At 41.1% G+C, this 22,727-nt stretch overlaps 1 long non-coding RNA gene across 2 annotated transcripts in view; it reads left to right on the forward strand.

Annotated features, from left to right (window-relative positions):
* Window positions 1-22,727, forward strand: part of LOC138760098 (uncharacterized) — a 60,286-nt gene that overhangs the window by 23,401 nt on the left and 14,158 nt on the right. The window contains exon 1 of one of the 2 annotated variants that reach the window (XR_011355399.1): window positions 22,256-22,335. The exons of the other annotated variant lie outside the window; for it this stretch is intronic. This is a non-coding gene — a long non-coding RNA (uncharacterized lncRNA). Of the gene's footprint in view, window positions 1-22,255; window positions 22,336-22,727 lie in introns of those variants that run through there. 2 annotated transcript variants of the gene reach the window in all.

Genomic DNA, 22,727 nt, shown 5'->3' on the forward strand with positions numbered 1-22,727 from the left:
TCAACCCTGTAAGATTAAGAAAGGCTGTTGAATTCTAAAATGGAGCACTGTAATTAAACCAGTTTGCACCCAGCTTGAGGTCAGCTGTAAAAACACAAAATGCTGGAGAAGCTCAGCAGGTCAAACAGTCTCCTTTATGTAGCAAAGGTAAAAATTCATAACCAATGTTTCATGCTTAAGCCCTTCATCAAGGTATGAAAAAATTACATCAGACTTCCAAACAAAAGTGTTGGGGGTGGGTGCAAAGGCAGGAAACAATAGGTGGTGAAAGGAGGGAGGGGACAGCAGCAAAGAGGGGGAGGAAAATGGGTGGAGGGGGAAGGGAGGGGAGAACTTGAAAGGGGAGGGGAAAGAAAAGGCGAGCTGGTCCAGTAAAGCAGAAAAATCAAAGTTAATGCCATCTGGCTGGAGAATGCCTCCATTCTGCAGGTGGTCTGGCTAGGATAGTACAGACATGTGTGTCTGGGAATATGACTCGGAATTGAAATGATGGCTACTGGGAGGAAGCTGTTGTTGTGGATGGAGAGGAGGTGCTCAGCAAAGCGATCTCCCAATCTGTGACTGGTCTCTCTGATGTCGAGAACAACACAAAAGGAGCACTGGATGCAGTAAATGTTGCTTCACTGGAAAGGCCTGTTGGGGCCCCAGACTGTGGTGAGGGAGGAGGTGTGGGTGCAAGTGCTGCACCTCCTGCAGTCACGGGAAGATGCCGGGCTGGGGGGGAGGGGTGGCGATGGGTGGGGTGAGATGAGTGAAAGAGGGAATCATGGAGAGAGCATCCCCTGTGGAAGGCAGAGAGAGGAGGAGAAGGAAAAGTGTGTCTAGTGGTGGAATCCTGTAGTAACTGTCGGAAATTCTAGCAGATAATGTGTTAGTGTGGAGGCTGATGGGGTGGTAGGCAGAGGAGGACAGGGAAGATGAGTGGGAAATGGAGGAGAGGTGGATGGGGTCTGAGTTGATGGTGGTGGAGGGGAAGCCACGTTTGTTGAAGAAGGCAGACATTTCAAAAGATCAGGACTAGAAGACCTCATCTTGGGAACAGATGCGGCTGAGATGGAGAAATTAAGAGGGGGATGGAATCCTAGAGGACAGGTAGTTGTGGGTATTTGACATTTGACTTTGTCAACTACCAAGTCTGATTTTGTTTCCTGAAGTTTAAAAGAAGTATTAGTGCTTCAGGAAGCAGTTCACCTGGAATATACAGATGTGTTCAGAAAATATTGATTGAGCTCTGTCAAATGGATTGGGATTCCCAGTTGCGGCTTCAATTACCGGTTTAATTGCCTTTCTTTGTGACACTAAATGACCAGAGTGATAGACAGATTCATCAGATTAAAAAAAGATCAGTACCACAGAAGATGATCGATGACATTTTCTGAAATTGGGAAATTGGATTTCCTCGAAATATTATAACATAATGAATACTTGCTATAGATTGGAGATTTACCACAATTCTAACTTAAGGTTAGCACTTTTTAACCATGTTGGATGTTATATCAGCATAGCTTAAATCCATGTAGGCTGTGATTTTGCTGGATGATTACACCTCACACCTATGTGATTCCCATGTGACTGCTGTGCACATAGAAACCAAACTATTTTTGGAATGCACAGACATCATTTTCAAAAGTGTTCGTTCTTTTCACATTTTTCTTCAAAATTGAAAATATAACTGCACAGTAACAATTTGAGCATAACTGGCGTGTGGTTTTGAAACCAAAATTGAAACATATTTTCATGAAAAATGTCTTAATACAATAGATAGCAGTGATAAAATTAAAAAATACAGCACAAGGCTGGGGATTAGGAAACGCTACGAGATATGATCTTTAACTTTTAATTAATTGGCAACACTTATAATTTCTAACATTCATTTCAGACAGTGTATCTGGGAACAATAAATACTTTGGGTTTTCAGCGTGTTCCATTATGTATGAAATCAATTGTACTCAACTCCATTTCCTTCATGTGAATCAAGTGGTTAATGTGCTCCTTAACACTATCAGATAAGTTTGAAATGTCAGCTCTCATTCTACACACATTGAATGCGAGTTGAGGTTGTTTAAACTTGTGGCTTTGTTGTATAAATTTAAAATATAAATTTTGAGATAAGAGTTACTTTATTCTCTTGAGCATTATTTTTGCAGGTGAACTGCTTCAAAATATCTTCTGGTTAACCTAGATTGAAATCCTTTTATATTTGCACATGAATAATTTTCAGCATGCAGAGTGTGTATTTGAATAAATTATTTAAAAGCAATCTCTTCATTGCAAATACATGTCTAATGCATTGTGTAGAGGTTGGTTCTGGCTCTTAAGAGCCCTTTTTACACTGAAAAGCCATGTTATTGCCATATACATGGCCCATCTCTGGAAGCCGGCTTGCACAGAACAGAAAAATCAGCCAGCTCTGTGAGTCCTTTTACACAACAAGCCAGGTTCCTGAAGCAAAAAAAGTGAAACGTGTAATTCAGCAGCATCGATGCCTAGTGCGACATTGTGTTGAGAAAATAATCCAATTCGGTGGGTCTCGACACAAGGGTTTGCCAACACATCTAGCTTTTATTAACATAAAATTATAGAAGAGCATGGGAAAATGTTCTCGGGAATAAAACACTGGCGCACAATTTATAAAAGAGCATGAGAAAACGGGAATAAAACGCACATGCATACAATTTACGTGAATGTAGGAAAATGTTAAACATTTCAGTAATTGTGTACTGTTTAACATTTTCCCATGTTCTTTTATAAATTGTGTGCATGTGTGTTTTATTCCCGTCAACATTTTTCCGCAATCTTGAACAAATTGTTGTCTTTTAAAATAAAAGCTACGTATGATTGCAAACCCTTGTGTCCAGACCCAATGACATTCACCCACTATGCACTAAGGAGATTCCCCTGCTCTACTCACTGTGCATCTATAACTATGAAACTTTTCTGGACCCAACATCACAACATCATCTTCCCTTGGCATTTCAACCTGGAAACACTGGTTGACCATTTTAGATAGGTCCCACATCAATATGTTCCACTGCTGAGAGTACCTACCTTGGTGGATTGAGGACAGGTAAGTTTAGACCTCCCAATCCACCTTCAATGCTTTCACAAAGTGCTCGAAAGGCAGACAAAACCTGCCTTTCAAGCACTATGAAAAAATAGGGCATTCTGGTCACCTTTGACTCCAAATGCAGCAATAAATGTAATAAATTGCATTAAAACAAATCATTACCTTTTTTTTTTACACAGCTGCTGTGTTCCAGGAAATTATCTCCAATTTTCCAGAATGCAGCCTGTGTATAAAGATTGTAACAGAATTCCCGTTCCAAAATTTTCCCTCCATGACCTCCAGACATTTTCACAGATCTCCTGCAGTCTAAACTGAACTACAAGTGATCCGTGAACAACCCTTCTCCATTAACAATAGCGTGAAGCAAGGCTGTGTTCTCGCACCAACCCTCTTTTCAATCTTCTTCAGCATGATGCTGAACCAAGCCATGAAAGACCCCAACAATGAAGACGCTGTTTACATCCGGTACCGCACGGATGGCAGTCTCTTCAATCTGAGGCGCCTGCAAGCTCACACCAAGACACAAGAGAAACTTGTCCGTGAACTACTCTTTGCAGATGATGCCGCTTTAGTTGCCCATTCAGAGCCAGCTCTTCAGCGCTTGACGTCCTGCTTTGCGGAAACTGCCAAAATGTTTGGCCTGGAAGTCAGCCTGAAGAAAACTGAGGTCCTCCATCAGCCAGCTCCCCACCATGAATACCAGCCCCCCCACATCTCCATCGGGCACACAAAACTCAAAACGGTCAACCAGTTTACCTATCTCGGCTGCACCATTTCATCAGATGCAAGGATCGACAATGAGATAGACAACAGACTCGCCAAGGCAAATAGCGCCTTTGGAAGACTACACAAAAGAGTCTGGAAAAACAACCAACTGAAAAACCTCACAAAGATAAGCGTATACAGAGCCGTTGTCATACCCACACTCCTGTTCGGCTCCGAATCATGGGTCCTCTACCGGCACCACCTACGGCTCCTAGAACGCTTCCACCAGCGTTGTCTCCGCTCCATCCTCAACATCCATTGGAGCACTTACACCCCTAACGTCGAAGTACTCGAGATGGCAGAGGTCGACAGCATCGAGTCCACGCTGCTGAAGATCCAGCTGCGCTGGATGGGTCACGTCTCCAGAATGGAGGACCATCGCCTTCCCAAGATCGTGTTATATGGCGAGCTCTCCACTGGCCACCGTGACAGAGGTGCACCAAAGAAAAGGTACAAGGACTGCCTAAAGAAATCTCTTGGTGCCTGCCACATTGACCACCGCCAGTGGGCTGATATCGCCTCAAACCGTGCATCTTGGCGCCTCACAGTTTGGCGGGCAGCAACCTCCTTTGAAGAAGACCGCAGAGCCCACCTCACTGACAAAAGGCAAAGGAGGAAAAACCCAACACCCAACCCCAACCAACAAATTTTCCCTTGCAACCGCTGCAATCGTGTCTGCCTGTCCCGCATCGGACTTGTCAGCCACAAACGAGCCTGCAGCTGACGTGGACTTTTTACCCCCTCCATAAATCTTCGTCCGCGAAGCCAAGCCAAAGAAAAGAAATATTGTACTTCAGATATTCAGTCTAAATTCATGGTGTGATAGGATATTTGGAGTTTTGGTTGTTCCTGTGTGAACGGCCACTCTCGGAAAGTAGGGAGACACTTCAGAACAAAAAGAAAATGTAAGTTCTATGTAAAAAAAAACATAATTAACTGTTTAGAACAGAAGTCCTCTTACTCGATCCCTCATCGACCCCCAGGCATGGAATTCTGGCACTGGACTGGGGGGAGAGGGAGTGGTGGCAGCAGTGCTGGACAGGGTGGGGGGGGGGACTACCAAAGGTACAAGAAACACATACATCTTCTATGCTAAGTCCATCCTCCCATTCACTCTCAACTTATTCAAAGGCCGAAGCCAAATACAACATGACGGCCACCAAGGCCCACTCTTGCGAGAGGTTGGCCACCACTGCCATAGGTTCTATTTTTTTGTTGATCCGCCCCTGCTTTCCAAAGTTCAGTCGATCCTCCCACCAGCATTATTGACACTCTTTCAACCTCCTGGCATTTATTGACTGCTTGGATAGACTCATCGACCACCAGGATTCAATATCAAGCACTTTAGAGACCCCTGGTATAGGATTGAAATCCTAATATTGATCCACTGAGTAATAAAGGGGAAGAAAATGCAATTGTTCATAGAATTTAACAGTCATTCTTGCAGTCAAAAACTTCAAAGATTCTGGTTAGAAAATGTTCTTCCAAATTCTTTCCAATTCAGAATTGGAATTCTAAATAATGAATATATAACTTTTTTTGAACCAATCATATGGGTAATTTTTTGGCCATTACTTCAATGTGACTTTTACACTCCTTTAGTTTAAATTGGTGGTGTTATTTTATTGTGATTTTAAAACCTATAATAAAATGTGAAAGCTTGAAATATAAAGCCAGCAGAGGGAAAATACATACTAAAATATTTTTTTCCTTAAATATTATTCCATGCTAGAGCTCAGATTCATACATTCTGATGTAAACATTCCTTCTGCAAATTTTAAACTGATCAAAGTTGAAAAGTGATCAAACTGGCCATGAGAACTGAGCTGAATACTGAAGAGATTATGGGCCCTCTTTACACGGTGCTTCCTCAAATTGTGGATTCATTCAGCAACTGCTTAAGATCCCAGCAATTCATAGCCAATTTCTCAAGGCACTCAGTATCAGTGTCCCCACATTGGGAACAAGGGCAAATGGATCACTAAGGTCAAGCTGCCACCTGCAAGGCAACACATTTTGTTATTTGTCCCAGTGGTGGAAAATGACCCTATTACTTGCAGAGGCTTCTGTTTGCCAGTATTCTGGCTATTCTGCTCTCACTATTGGGGATAAATTGGATGGAACAACCCTGAATTAAACCAAAACCCTTACAAGCAGCTGTTGTGTAATATATTTGTGTTATTTTCCAAAGGCGTAGCAGGTCAGGAATGGGAGCAGTTATACTGTACTAAACACTGGCAAAAGAAACAATTCACACCCACTAAGTTGATAAATTGTACACCATGTATACTAATCCTGATTATGCATGGAGCATTTGACATCTGTTCTTGCAATATGGCACTACATTGAAAAGTTGTTGAGGTAAGTCTGGGACTCGGGGAAAAAAAAAGACCTTAAAATTAAAAGGAGCCAAGTGAATTGAACTGGCAGTGAATGGTTTTTCAAATGTGTTTGTAATAATAGTCATTATCAGACATTTAGAGTACTCTTGGTAATACTTGTCAGGATTTAGATAGCAAAGAATAGCTTATTTTATTTGTTGCATTTAAAGACTTGAGGATGTTACCATGGAAAGGAATACAGTGGAGAACACACTACTGAATTTTAATGAGATGGGAAGATTCCCTATTGAATGTAGCTTCATTCCAGTAACCTGGTCATATAATTATATTAACAGAATCAAATCGAAGAAAGCCAAATTGGCTGGTATGGGATAACAGTAACTAAATGACTGATGTGGTTAGAACAAATGGTTTAAATTGGTAATACTCATATAGAGAGATACATCATAGAGACAGCCTATTTGATCGACATGAACTATCAACTACCTTTTACACAAGTTCTTCATCAAATGTTGGAAATATTACCATTTCCAAGCTACTTCACTTATTTTTACTCCTTGGTCAAGTATATGGATGTACATCTGTACTCTTTGCTGAAAGAAAGTATTTGATAGTCTTATTGAAATATTTTGAGGCATTGATATAGTGTGGGTGGGCCAAATGCCCGACTGTCGAGGCAGAGGTTCTCTGCCCTTGCGCCTAGAGACTTGCTTTTCTGAATAGTTGGGTCTGAGGCGCTGAATGCAACCCTTCTTGGGGAAGGATAATCGGCGGAGCGCTGTGCTCCGCTGCCCCATATGAATGTACAGCGGCTGGTTAGGGGAAGGCTGATGATGCTGCCAGCCCATGATTCCCTCAAGGCAGGGCCGGTGGGCAGGAGCCATCAGGCAATGGGGGCCAGTGGGACCTTTCGGGGCAGTGGGGGCCAGCAGGAGCCATCAGGCAGCAGCGGCTGTCAAGTCAGGTGCAGTTGGCCGGAGTCGACAGGCAGTGGGAACCATCAGGGCAGGGCGGCTGGTGGGGGCCATCAGGACACAGTTGGTGAGGGCTTGTGACAACCTCACTGGGCCACTTCAGCCTTTGGGGCCACTTTCTGTGGCTCAAAACGTGGCAGAACAATGACTGTCTTCCCTTCCCATAATTCCCCACGCAGCTGGAAATGTTCTGGGAAGCACAGAGCGGTTCCAGCCACATGGGAGATTATCGGTAGGGATGGTGGCCATTGCTCTGCTACATATTTATGACAGGTAGTGCTACAGAACTAGTTGCCCCGCCTCCATCTGCTCCGGAGGGCGTTAAGAGGCGCTGCTCGACATGACTGCAGTGCAGGAAGGCTGCTCTCTGAAAGGTAAGTTTTATGTTTTCCCTCTGTGCTTGTACCCGGTCTCCAGCGGAGGCCTGGCTTGAAATTGTCTTCTTTCTTTGGCTTGGCTTCGCGGACGAAGATTTATGGAGGGGGTAAAAAGTCCACGTCAGCTGCAGGCTCGTTTGTGGCTGACAAGTCCGATGCGGGACAGGCAGACACGGTTGCAGCGGCTGCAGGGGAAAATTGGTTGGTTGGAGTTGGGTGTTGGATTTTTCCTCCTTTGCCTTTTGTCAGTGAGGTGGGCTCTGCGGTCTTCTTCAAAGGAGGTTGCTGCCCGCCAAACTGTGAGGCGCCAAGATGCACGGTTTGAGGCGATATCAGCCCACTGGCGGTGGTCAATGTGGCAGGCACCAAGAGATTTCTTTAGGCAGTCCTTGTACCTTTTCTTTGGTGCACCTCTGTCACGGTGGCCAGTGGAGAGCTCGCCATATAACACGATCTTGGGAAGGCGATGGTCCTCCATTCTGGAGACGTGACCCATCCAGCGCAGCTGGATCTTCAGCAGCGTGGACTCGATGCTGTCGACCTCTGCCATCTCGAGTACTTCGACGTTAGGGATGTAAGCGCTCCAATGGATGTTGAGGATGGAGCGGAGACAACGCTGGTGGAAGCGTTCTAGGAGCCGTAGGTGGTGCCGGTAGAGGACCCATGATTCGGAGCCGAACAGGAGTGTGGGTATGACAACGGCTCTGTATACGCTTATCTTTGTCTAATGCTAATGTAAATGCTGTATCATAGCAATGAATGATTGAGTGCGAGGGCAACATTCTGAAAGGAAGGTTCAATGTAGGAAGGTGAAACATCACTCATTTTAGGTCTAAGAAAGAAAGGTCAGGGCTTTTGTTTTTAAAGTTGTTTGGACTGTGAATAAACTAAAGACCAGGGACAGAAATCAATAAAAGCTACTTCACAGCAGGTGATTGGAAAATTCTAGCCATTGCTGAGAGAGAACAAGACAATGTTTCATATTGAATGGTCATAAAGGTCTCAGTAAATATACATGTGAAGTCTATTTTAGATTTTAGGTTAAAGTTGATCCATGTAGTTCAAATGGTGTCATTAAAGCAATTGAAAGGAAGTGCTAACCAGGCGCCAAAAGGTTCAGGGACAGGTAGCATGGAAATATTATGTAATGATTACCTTTGATCTGTTTGTAGCCTCTTGCATATCCCTGATGTCCCTACCCCAATGTTGTGACTTACGATTAAATAGCTAGTGACAATCTACTCCAAGACAACAGTATTTTTTTTGTGGAAGCCAACTGCTACAAAGAAAATCACAAGCTCGCAGTGTGGGAGGTTAAGCTCTGAGATTTACTGAGGCTGGAAAGTTTCCTTTTATATAGTTGGAGTTCCCGCCATTTGTTTGATTGGCTGACATCAGCTGCATGATAACAATAGTGGGCGGGAACATTCTTGCATGTGAATACCCTTCTTCACCAGCCTATTATTGATTTGTTAGCTGGGCAGCTTGGCCAGCGCCATTTTAGGGCTGCTGGTCTTGTACTGCTCCAGCTTTCAACCGCGCCGGTTCACTGTGTTAAGGATGTGCTATAGTGTTCTATGCTGTTGTTTACTATACGCGGTGGCGGGCTGCCACAATACAATAATTAAGGGGGATAACTGAAAAGCCTGTGAAGGGAATATGCAAGAAGGTTTGGGATTAATTGTCCTTGATTTCCAATGTTTGTGGAAGAGACAGAGGGGAAATGGATCCAGGTGAAGGGGGACTGGAGAAAGAAGACTAAAATGAGGACATTTAGAAAGATAGGGATGGGCGAGAGGAAGAGGGCAATCGGGGAAAAGATGTGGAAAGGGAGAGACAAAGTGTGAAGTGAGGAGCAGGAAGAGGGCACAGAACAGAGGTTACAGAAGGGAAGGAGAGTATGGGAAAAGAAAGGGAGTGGAGAGAGATATTGGGTAGAGATGAAAGGAGAGAAGGAATGAGCAAAGGTGTGTAGAGAGAATGGGGAGAATCTTTCTTGGATGTGCAGCATTTTGATTATTTATTGTACCAGATGATCTTCTCATGAACTGTGTGCATGATCCAACATTATTTCAATGATTCACTGTGTGTTATACTCTTTAAAGCGATGGTGATACTACTGTCCTTAAAGTAATATTCAACTCAACTACTTCCGTCTGAGGGGAGGAGAGAGAAAGTATGAAAGAGATGCACTGGATGGAAAAAAGGGTGGATGGGGAGGTGGTAATACTAATACGTGAGTTGAGAAGCAGGATAGAGGTAGTGAGGCAAGTGGAGTAGAGGAAAGAAGGGAGCCAGTGACACAGGAAGGGAGGAAGAGAAAAGGGAAGACAGAACAAGGGCCTGGGAAGGAGACGGAGGGAGATGAGCGTTTTGAAATGATAGAAAATGGGGAGAGGAGGGAGTTGGGTTGAAAATTCTGTCAGCAGATTGTTTTTAACTCTTTAATTATACAGTATATTGGTTGGCATCAAATTAATTGTGCGACATGAAGAAATACTAGTTTGAATAAACATTGATATTATATACATAAATATCTTATTCTTCACATATTCAATTGTAATGCTGATACTTTGGGACCATGCCTTTTGTGTTAATTTCTGACTGGAAGGATTCTATAGCTTCAAAAGCATATTACCAAATCTTTCCTGATTTTCTTGACAGCATACAAATAAACCTAAAGGTTCCATTATTGTCACATAATACTACATTTAGAATGTAACATACATGAAATTCTTTATCTTTTATAAGGTAGACCTCTGTCCAGTGCCTCTCACAGAAACCTACAGCACCTGGTGTTCCTAAGTGTTCCCCCTCCAAGTACTGACCAGTCCTGAGCCGGCTTAGCTTCTGAGATCAGACAATCTCATGCATATTCAGACTATTAGGTGCTGTTTGTATTCCCAATGTTCTTTGCAGCTCGGGGAATAGAATCATCATGTAAATTTTTATAATTATTATCCCTTAAACTTCTGAAACAAGTTCTACTTGTGTTCACCACAAAATTGTTTTATTTTGCTCAAATCTGCCATTCTTTCTCAAAAACTACTAAAAATAGCATTGGTGCTCCGTTATACCAATTTATTACCTCTACTGAAGTGTAGAGAATGAATGAATGAATAAATCTTTGCATTTTGTGGTCTTTTATTTTCTCGTTTTTCAATTAAGATTCCCATCTTAGGATCTGCAATTATAATTTTAATGGGATGAATAGTACAATTGGACTGGCTGTCAGGAGGACAGCATATTAAAATGAGATGTCTTAATTAATCTACCAAGTTCAATCATGAATTCAAGAGCACAATATGTTAGCCTTCACCATTCTTGACTGGCTATCAGAGTGAGTAGACTTCAATAGCCATGCCTATACTGGGATATGGAGCAGTTGTTTATGAAGTTAAATAATTACCTTATAGTGAGAATCTAATTAAAGTTCCTATTTTGTCTTTACTATGATGGCAGAAAATTCTAGGAGCTTTTCTGTCCTGTAGCAGAACAGCAGGGAGTCAGGTCTAATGCTGGGGGGGTTGGGGGGGCACAGGGGGGAATTTTCATTGATCACAACACTTCAATGCCAACATGAGGTAGAACAAGTTCCATGCAATTAAACAAGAAAGTCTATAGATGCTATGTGATCTGCTGAGTTTCTCCAGCACTTATGTGTAGGGCAATACACAAAAGTGCTGGAGAAACTCAGCAGATCACACAGCATCTATAGGAAGTAATGGGTAACCAATGCTTTGGGCCTGAGCCTTTTGTCAAGATATGAGCAAAAAGCAGTCTAAGAGGTTATAGGTAGATATAGGTGTCAGGATAGAAGAGAAAAAAGCTGAGAAATGATACAGGAGGTGTTAGCTCTCTGAATTGAGAGAGACGGGAAGGGGGTGAGGAGCTGGAGGACAGAGGAATAGGAAAGAGTGATCCAGGGTAGGGGTTTTATTGAAACGGAATTTGATGTTAAGGCCGTCTTGTTGCAGTATTAGGTGGTGTTACTTCAGCCTCGGTTTGCATGAGGCCATGGATAGATATGTCAGTGTGGGAATGGTGTGTGGAATTGAAATAGTTGGCTTCGAGGACATCCCTATTACTGCAGAAGACAGAGTAAAGCTGCTTAACGAAATAGTCTCTCAGTCTGTGTCCAATCCCTCCGATGTTGAGGAGGACTCATCAGGAGCATCAGATATAGTAGATAACCCTGCAGATTTATGGACTTAGTTTCCTTCAAAGTGCTGTCACAGTTCAACTTTGAATCCAGTTTACAATGATCAACACTGGAATATATTGTGACATTCAGCAGCCAATCAGGGTGGATGTCGACCACAGCTGTATAAATTTCTTGCTTTGAATTAGTTTCCACATTCAATGAATTAATTCTCTAAGGATCACAGAAAAACAATATCAGAATTCCAATAACCATTTATCCACAATAAGGTGTGTAGTGTAGACAATGTCATTTATCTTTAATTTGTATAAACACTTTATTCGAATATATGTCACTTGCATACAATTCACAAACATTTTCTTCCCAGTGGGTATGAAGAAACACCTGAGCCATATCCGGGGATGATCTGATGAAGGATGGGCTGGATTACAGCTGAATGTTTATTGCAATGATAATTGTTGGAAGAAAGCCAGTTAATTTGGAGCTCTGTGGTCAATGAAGAGCTTTTTAAAAGGTATTGCATGTTACATAGTGAAACATGGTAGCCAACATGGGTGATATTAGTTGAAGGTTGACTGTTGCCCAGACTCTGGACCAGTGAAAAATTAGAACCATGGAACACTACAGCATAGAAAACAGGCCATTTGGTCCTTCTAGTCTGTGCTGAAACATCATTCCACTAATCCCATTGATCTGAACCCATTCCAGATCTCTCCCAGCCATTTACTGTGTCCATACCCCTCATAATTTTGTAAACCTTTATCAAATCTCCCCTCAATCTTCCACACTCCAAGGAATAAACTCCTAATCTGTTTAATCTTTCCCTGTAACTCAACTCCTGAAGATCTAGCTGCATCTTAGTAAATCTTCTCTGCACTCTTTCAATCTCACTGATATTCTTCCTGTAGTTAGGCAACCAGAACTGCACACAATACTCCAAATTTGGCCTCACCAATGTCTTATGCAACTTTATCATAACATCCCAACTCCTTTACTCAATAATTGATTTATGAAGGCCAAGATGCCAAAAGTTTTCTTTACAACTGTTATGAGTCCAGAGGATCCCAAAAACCAGCAGCAATAGTAATTCACCAAGTTAAATGGTTACTTAAACAAAAGTTGTGTTTAATTCTCTTTAAACATAAAAACAGGTTCAAACTTTAACTTATTACTATTAACTTAACCCACTTCTAATTCTAAGCGCACATGTTTGTAATGTTTATATAAGTTCAGGAAAGTTCTTTGATTCACAGTCCAATCTCACTTCTCACTTCTCCAAGTTTACCAGTATCAGGCAATTCTTATACTGTGCACAGAATTTAACATTTATGAATTTTCACCAGGCTCTGGAGCTTAAAGTTAAATGCTTACTGCTTAGGAAGGTTCTTGTTGGTTTCAGAGAGATATTTGTTGCTCTTTGGATGCACACAAATTGATTTGGACCAACCAGTAACTTCAGTGTCTTGCCGAAGAAACTTGGTCCATCATGGGTTTTCCAAATGATAATGTCTTCTTTCAGCTTACCACAGAGTTCCTCTTGTTTCCCTTATTTCAGGAGAAACACTCTAGCCAGCCATTTCCTCTATAAGGACCACAAGGGTTTTGAACAGGCTGAACTCAGAACTCACAACCCATCTTCAAAATGGGGGTTTCAACAAGCTGGTGAACTTGTCATGTTGAAGCCTCAAAGGCCATTGTAGAACTGTTCTCTCTCTCTCTCTCTCTCTCTCTCCCTCTCTTTCTCTCTCTCTCTCTCTCTCTCTCTCTCTCTCTCTCTCTCTCTCTCTCTCTCTCTCTCTCTCTCTCTCTCTCTATATATATATATATATATATAATATAAAATGTACCCCATAACACCAACCCTGTCTACCTGTGATGCCACTTTCAGGGAATTATGTATCTCTATTCCTAGATCCCTTTGTTCCTCTGCTCTCCTTGGTGCCCTACCATTTACTGTGAATGTCCTAACTTAGATTGTTCTTCTAAAATGCAACATTTGGCACTTGTCTACATTAAATTCCATCTGCCATTTTCTGGCCCATTTTTCCAGTTGCTTCGAATCCCTCTGCAAGATTTGAAAACATTCCTGGCTGTCCACAATGCTTCCAATCTTAGTGTCATCAGCAAATTTCCCATATTATCTTCCAGATCATTGACAACAAACAATGGTCTCAGCATAATATTCGTTAAACACGACCTACCATGCACAGAGTCATGCTGACTATCCTGAATGAACCCTTGGCTGTCCAACTACATGTAAATCTGATCTTCAGAACATCCTCCAATAATTTACCTACTACTTGTTTCATCTTGTATTCATATGTCTGAGTTCTTAGATAACACTTTAAGCTGTTGTAAACAGCACCATGAGGCACATCATGAGGCTGCAAGCCTCCATTACAGATCTTACATATTCTGTGTCCTGCTCTGTGTCAGCCGCTTGGTGGCAGTCAAGTCTAATCAAACAGGAACTTTAATCAAGGCCTTGCAAACATGAGCACTATCGTTACATCTCCCTTTCTTAAAACAAAGTAGCTTACTTTTAACGAACATGTTTCCTTTGCATAACTCAACAATTTTAACTTAACATCAGGAACTTACATTTTCATTATTATCAACATTGTTAACATTTTTAAAACTTGTTTTGTGTGTTTACATTTACATACATTAAAACTTGAAGAGCGAATAAGATTGCACTAAATTTGCTTGCTCAATGTGTCTCTTAGGAGGATTCACGTGTCTTGACAATCTCCTGATTGATTGTCCTTGAATCTGAGTTGTTGCCTCAGACAATGTCTTCTCAGTTGTGCATTCAGGTTGATCAACAGTATCCGGCTTTCCATCTACTGTGGCTGGTCCCATTTGAAGATCTCAACGATTTGTTTGCAGAACAGCATCTTCATCTGTCTGAATGGTGTATGATCTTGGTTGGACTTCACGAAGGACAGTTCCCTTCTGGGTCCATAAGTTTGTTTTGTCTTTTAACCTTACTCGGTCACCAGTGTGGAGTTCCGGTATGTTTTTTGTTCCTCTGTCAAAGTAATAATTTTGCTTTTCTTCCTGTTGCTCTTTGACTTTCCTCACTTTCTCCTGAATGGGAGGTTTGATCTTAGCCTACATCCCATAAGGAGTTGTGCTGGTGACATATCACACTCGAGCGGTATTGTGCGGTATACTAACATTCTCTGGTAGAAGTCTGTTCCACTGTCTTTTGCCTTGTTTTTCAGTCTTTTCACTGTCTGTACTGATTTTTCCACTAGACCATTGGACTGTGGAAAATGAGGACTTGACATAGTGTGAACAAAGTCCCACTCTTTGGCAAGCTGTAGGAACTTTAAATTGAAAAACTGGGGTCCATTGTCTGTGAAGACCTCACTTGCCACACCATGTCTGAAGAATATGGTTTTCAGACCTGTTATGAGGTGTTCAGTCTACACACCTCTGTATACAGGGAGTAATAGTCTGTGACATTCAAATAGATCAGCGCCTACCTTCTGTTAAGGTCTGTATGGTACTGGGTGTTGCTTTAGTGGTTCTGCAGGATTGCTTGCTTGATATTTCTGGTATATTGTATAGTTTGACACTTAATTTGTTTTATCATTGTCGATTTTTTGCCAGTATATCACCTCTCGTGTTCTTTTCTTACACTTTTCGATTCCGAGATGTCCTCCATGGATCCTTTTTAGAATCTCTTTTCTCAGAATCTTTGGCTAAGGATTTTGCTTCCTTTGTAGATGATGTCTTCAACCACTGATAGTTCCACCCTGCAGTTCCAGTACTCTGAAAGGTCAGGTGAGCAGTCCTGCCTCATGTTAGGCCATCCATCTGAGATGTTTTATCTCAGTTGTCTCAGTGGATCATTTTTGTTTGTCTCTGACTTTATGAGCTCCATTTTTGCATCTTATGTGTGCAGTGCACTTGTGATCATGTCCATGAAGATGTTCACGTCTTCATCCATTTTGGTTTTTGCAGATTCTCTTGTGTCAACTGCTCTAGACATCGTGTCTGCTGTCTACATTACACCAATGGCATCATGAAGAAAGCCTCTACTTCCTCAGGAGTTTGCGGAGGAGCTAGTAGAGTTGTTCAAGTGAACCGGCACGGACTTGAAGGGCCAACATGGCCTGTTTCCGTGCTGTAAACGGCTATATGGTTATATGGCTATTAGTTTACCTGGACTGTACGCCACATTCAGTGTATAGCATTGCAGCCTAATCATCATTATTTGTGGACATTCATTTAATGACTTGGAACAATGCACTCAAGGGCTTATGGTCAGTCTCTACTCTGATTGCTTGTCCTGACCCAAACTGATGTATGTGATGCTGAGCAGCTCCTTTTCAATTTGAGCGTATTGCGTTTCTGTGTCTGTCATTGGGCGTGATGCATATTCATCATATTTTTGCAGAAGGACTGCACCGAGCCCACTATGTGATGCATCTGATGATATCACAGAGCCTGGCACAAGGAAGGCAATAGACCATACCGGATTCTTGATATCTCCCACCGAACCTCGTATCTCTCTCCCTAACTGTCAAATCCCCTAACACTACTGCTCTCCTCTTTTCCTTCCTTCCTTTTTGAGCTGATGGTCCAGTCTTGGTGCCAGACACTTGACCACTACAACTTGTCCCTGGTAGGTCAACCCCATAAAAACAATATATATTCGTTGTTGATGGGAACAACCACCTGTGTGCTCTGCTCTCTCTGTCTATTCCCTTTTGCTCCTGACACTCACCCAGCTATCTGCCTTTGACTTTTTGGGATGACTGACTTCCTGAAGCTCCTCTCTATCCCCCTGCCTCTCAAATGATCCAGAGTTTATCCAGCTCCAGCTCTAGCTCTAGCTCCGGCTTCAGTTCCCTAACTAGGTTTGTTAAGAGCTGCAGCTGGATGCACCTTTTGCAGATGTAGTTGTCATGATAATGAATATGCATGAGATGTATTCCCCTGGCCGGAAGTCACATGGTATGAGAGATAAAGAGAAGAGCGTGAAATGGAGGAACAATGAAAACTGGAGAATAAAGACACGGAGATGTTTAACTGGTAAAACCTGCGTCATTAGTGTTATTAACTTCACATTTCGGGCCACAAATGTGACAGTAGTCATCAGAGAAAATCATTCTGTCCCAGACTTCCTACATCTCACAAATGGAGCAATTCACTGCCGTAGCTGACTCCATTATCTGCTCCTAATTTATTTAAAGAATTAAATGACCTCACCTGGTCTTACCTCAATGAAAGCAAGCTCCTCCTCAGCCTCAGCTCACCAAAGACTCTTGAGCCAAAACCTCAAAGCTCCACTCCTTCACTGGGCCACTTACACACTGGCCTCTCCTCTTCAGCTTCCCCTCCTTTTACTTGTTGCTACCAATTATCTCAAGAACTCAGTCCCACAAATCAACATTCTTTTTAACACTTCAGTTGCCCTCTGCGCTCTTTTTAAAACTTTTTAAACCTCACTCACCTAGGCTCATTCCCTCCACTCACCACTCTCCCTAGTCCCTCACTCCTCCTCTTGCTCTGATGGTCCCGAGATCGCAAGGGCCCAAGTCCCCGCTCTGCGCTCTTGTTAAAACTTTTTAAACCTACTCACCACTTCTGTCTGATATATCATTGTAGCATCTATTCTATCCAATGAGTGCCATGTCTCGTACCAAAGGCAGCATTTCCAGTTATAGAAACATGAGCGTATAATTCTAAATACTACAATGAAACTTGAACCCTCAACCAGTGAATCAGTAGAGAGAAATAATCACACTATTGAGCTGCAAAGCAGTAGATTCACTAAAATCAAGGAATTTCAGGTAAATTTGCTGAGTATCTGTTAATATTCTAGAGTACAGTTTCAAGACCATGGGTTATGAAGATGTGTTTTGCATCCTTCATTAGATGACACCCTTGTAGTCAGACATTTGATATGCATTAAATTAGGATCCTCTCACAATGAGCAAGCAAATTTAGCTTCACAGGGAAGATGTTCTCACATTAGTTGAAGTAAGTTTCCGAGCATTAATATCATTTATCAAAAGAAATATAATTTCCCTGCACAAGCACACTGAACTTACTGAATAAGGGAGACTGTACTTCATATTTAAGGATGAAAACCATGGCAATGAAATTATTTTCCAGAGTTCAAGTGATGAGAAAGCAACACAGCTTCACTTTACATACATAATTACCGCCATCTCTTTAACGTTGAATCCTTGTCAGCTGCAGATTTCAAAGTGAGTGGACAAGAGTCATAGAGTTGCAAATCACAGAAATGGGCCCTTAAGACCACCTTTTTTGCCAATGTCCATCAAATCACATTTGTCCACATTAGTTTCATATCCTTCCATCCTATTCAAGTGTCTGTTTAAATGCCTCTTAAATATTGTTATTGTATTTGATCCCACCACCTTTTTTAAAGTAGATTCTCACTATTAACTATTCTCTGTGTAAAATAACATACCCCTAAAATTCCCTGTGAAACTCTTTCCTCTCACCTTAAACCTATTCTGTCTTGTTGATGGTCCTATCATAATTGTATATGCCTCTCTCAGGTCACCCCTCAGTTTGCTTTGCTCCAGGGAAAACAGATCAAACCAATACAATCTCTTCCCATAACGAAAGTCCTCCTGTCTATTTTACTGTGGCCTTAGACTACCTTCCTTGTTGTCCACATACAGCAATTTTTGAGTCATTTCCATGCTTAAAAATGATGCCTTTTCTATCCAAGTTATTAATATGTATTCACAAACAAGACAGTCCAATTCATCAATCCCTGCAGTACATTACTGGTCACAGACTTACAACCAGAAAAGCATTCTTCCACCACTACCCTCTGTAACCTATCCACCAAGCCAATTTTGGACCCAATCAGCCATCTCACTTTGGATCTTTTGTCTTTATCTTCTGAACCAGCTTACCTTGTGCTCTTTGTCAAATACCTTAACAAAATCCATATGGACAATATCTACTGACCTGCCTTCATCAATCTTCTTAGTTACCTCCTCTAAAACTTTAATCGATTTGATGAGGCAAGATTTCCACTGCTCAAAGCCATGCAGATTATTTCTGATGAATCCCTGCTTTCCAAATGTACACAAAGCTTATCCCTTAGGATTTTTTCCAATAGTTTCCATACTACAGATACAAGAGTCACTGGTTATAATCATTTGACCTTTTCCTGCTGCCCTTCTAAATAAAGGAACATTAGCTATCATCCAGTCTTCTGACACCTCATTGGTGACTAATGAAGATGCAAAAATCACTGATTCTGTTATCTCCTTTCTTGCTTCCATTACAACCTGTGTAAGATCTCATCAGGTCTCGGAGACTGAACAACCCTTAAGCTTACTATGACATCTAACATCTCCTCCTTCTTGATACTTAATCTCCATCTACTCTCCCTGACTCATTATCTTTCATGTCCTTCTCCTTGATGAATACAGATGATAGCCTTCATTTGGGAATGCCCACAAGCCATGCATCAATACACATTTGGTCTCTTAGGGAACCCACTTTTTTCTTGCTCCTGACAGTGTGCTCTGTATTATAATCTTGTCAAAAATATTTCATGACCTCTTGTACACTCAATTTTCCTCGTGACATTCTCAAATCTAGTTGCCTATATCTACCATAAGCTTTCTTTTTTTAAATTTCTGATCAAATGTTCAATATTCTTTGTCATAATCGTAGCATGTGTGACTTTTGCCCTTGCGGGAATGTGCTGGCCCTGAACTCTTAGCTCTCATTTAAAAGACTCCCACTTATCAGCTGTTATTTTACCCACATCAGCTCTCAATTTCCCTTTGTCAGGTCCTCTCTTACACTATTTAATCATTCTTCCCCTAATTCATGATTTTAACTTGAGGACCAACTTTGTCCTTTTCTATAATTATCTTCAAACTTGCATAATACTTGTGATAAAGTTCATCCTTTTCTGGTTTAAAATTAGGATTTTTCTTCAAAATTTGTTTAAAATTCAATTTCATTTAGATCCAAAACATTTTTTTGTTAGGTTATTTTACTCCATTAGTGGACTTGGGGTTGGATAAGTTTTAGACAGCGTTTGTTCATCTAACATTCACAGTTGCTCGTAAATGAATTGCTGTGTCTTGGAAAGATGAAGTGGAGTTAAATGTAGTTCGATTGCATCATGAGTTGAAGTCGTGTATCTATATGGAGAAAATAACATAATTTACATAATAATTATGATTTTTTTTGGTTAAGATGTGGACACCCTATATGAAGAATATGAATTTAGTAATATTGTAAATTACTGAATGTTTTTGTTTATTTTTAATGCTTCCTTTTAAGGATCTGTTGTGGGAGGGGGAGGGGATGGGTTTGTTTTACTGTTTTATTATTAGACGACTTATTCTGTAAAAGTCTGTTTATTTTCATTGAAAAAATACTAAATAAAGTTTTTTTTTAAAACTTGCACAATACCTACTAGTCAGTGTTCAAGAAGTCTTTCTCCACTGATACCAACTGGTCAGTCCATTTAAAAAAAAAGCTGAATAATTAAGTAGGGTTCTCTGCACATTGTCTCAGAAAACATTCTTAGGCACACAATAAATTCTTCCCTATCTAAGTCCTTGTTCCAAGGCAATCCCAGTCAACATTAGGAAGGTTAAAAAGTCTGCACTATTATAACCTTATTACTGTATCACCTTTCTATGACATACTCACATAGCCATTGGTTTAACTTTGCTGAGGTTATACAGTTGGAAGGCCTGTAGTATAACTAACCCCCCCCACCAACAAATTCATTGCTTCCCTCTTATTCCTAACTTTTTCACATATTAGCCAAACCTGCCATAATATGCTCTCGAAGAGAGATCTTGTTTAGGGTTATGATTTCCCAAAATAGTACTGCTACTCCCCCTCCTCTTTGCTTTCTCCTCTCCCATGAATGAAATTCTATACCCTGGAACATTAATTTGCCAGTCTTGCCATCCCTGGGCTATGTTCCTGTGATTGCAAAAATGTCATAATTCCAGCTGCCAATCTGTGCTCTGAGCTCATCTGATTTACCTGTGTGCATGCTTGAATTGTGATAAGCATTGTTCAGCTTGCCAACCACCCCATATGCCTTAACCTGCTCTGCCTGAGATGTCCATTGGATTTTCTTGCTATCTGCTTTACATATTTCTCCCCACCTGCAGCACTGCTGTTCTTCTTCCCACCCCTCTGTTGAATTAGTCTAGTCATAATACAGTGCTAAATATTTGATCAGTAGCTTCACAATTCTTGAGGGTCAAGTTAACCTGTAACAAATGCATGAAATGTGAAACCTGAATGGTCAGGTTTTGAGCCTGTTATGATCATGCTTCAATTTAGCTTCTCTCAACTGATTATTTAGAACAATGTAACATGGATGTACTTTGCAGGAAAGCATCTTCCCTGCTATTTCTGGCATGCTCTGTTGATGTGTGCTGTCCAGAGTTAGATATTCAGAGGATATTTCAAGTAAGTAGTGTTTTTGGACGAGCGCTGACTGACGGGCATTACAAATTAATTATGAGATTCCTGCAGGCAGACCAGTTAAATGTCAGTCTTGACTCTACTCATAATTCTCCAAACACATTAAGTGTGAATTCAAATGAATGACAGATAATCCCTGATGGGAAATGAAAACCAGGTGCTTAACAGAGTGTGGAAGCAAGCACCAAGGGCTTGAAATAAAAAGGGGCAAATATCAATTTAAACTGCCCATTCGAACATGGCAATCTCAAATAAAATACAATTCTAGCCTAAATGCTTGCTGCTGGCAACTTGTGTATCATCTTGGAAGAAGAAAGAGAGGCAGCTCGTGGTAGTAAATAGTTTGTCTTTCAGTGCTCCGTTGTGCATTAATTGTTTTCAACCTTGGCAAGCCCTGAAGGTTAAGGGGAATTTTCTTCAAGATCCTTCAAGGTCTAGTTCGACATTTTCACATCTCAGTAAAGGAATACGGGTAGGAAAGAAGAGTGCAAGTGGGGGTATGAGGTCTAAAGCAACGATATGATAATCAGCCTGTTTGATGTTGAATGGTATTTTACTCAGAAAATTGATGTGTAGAAATTCTAAATTCTCCACTAAAAGCATTTGAAGTCAAAATTATGTTCATCCCTCACTTTAATGATTTAATACCAGTAATATTAAACCACATATATCTCTGGAGAAAGCAACTGAATTGATTTCTGGCAAATATGGTTCTTGCATATTACCTGAATATTAGATGGGTCCTGTTAGGGACAAGCTCATTTTAACAATTCCACTGCATCATTTGTATTGGAGACCCAAGAGACTGCAGATAGTGGGATCTGGAGCAAATATGAGCCTGCTGGAAGAACTCAGCAGGTCAAGCATTAGGTCAATGAATTTGAACTTTAAACTTTGAAGCAGCTTCTGTGGAGGCAAAGACATGTTTGGCATCAGTCCTGATGCAGGGTCTTGTCCTGAAACATCAACCATCTCTTGCCTCCATCTGACTTGCTGAGTTACTCCAGCAGATCATATTTTGCTCACTCGTTTTGCTTTCATTTTGGGGAGCATAAAGGTATCTTCTTGCCACATCATTTCTGTTCTTCACTTACAGGTAGGAGTTCAATGCTCTCAGGGGTGTCAAGAATTCAACAGTGCCCCCATTTACTCTACAAGAGGTTGAACTGTGAAGGTTAGCGATGATAGATGTTGAAGGCCAATGTCAAAATATGTTGTGTTAGATGTATTGATTAAATATTTTATTATTGCCGGTTACACTGGACAAAAAGAGTGTAAAAAAAAATTCAGCAGGTTTCAAGAAGGAACAAAAATAATCTGAAAAATAAGTCTAAATACTTTGAAATTTTAAAGCCTATGAAAGAATAAAGCAAATATTTGTCTATCAAATGCACTAAAGATACAATTAAGAAATTTTAAAATAAAATGGAGGTTCCTTGATTACTTGATCTTCTTGCAACATAATTTCAGGCCATAAAGTATAAATGAAAGGGTATAAACTTATTCAGATGACCACAGGTCAAGTTCAAGTTTCCTTCACGTTCCAAAAAACCTATGGGGTTGGTA

This window comes from Narcine bancroftii, chromosome 4, assembly GCF_036971445.1.
Source record: "Narcine bancroftii isolate sNarBan1 chromosome 4, sNarBan1.hap1, whole genome shotgun sequence".
In the NCBI taxonomy this organism is placed as follows: domain Eukaryota; kingdom Metazoa; phylum Chordata; class Chondrichthyes; order Torpediniformes; family Narcinidae; genus Narcine; species Narcine bancroftii.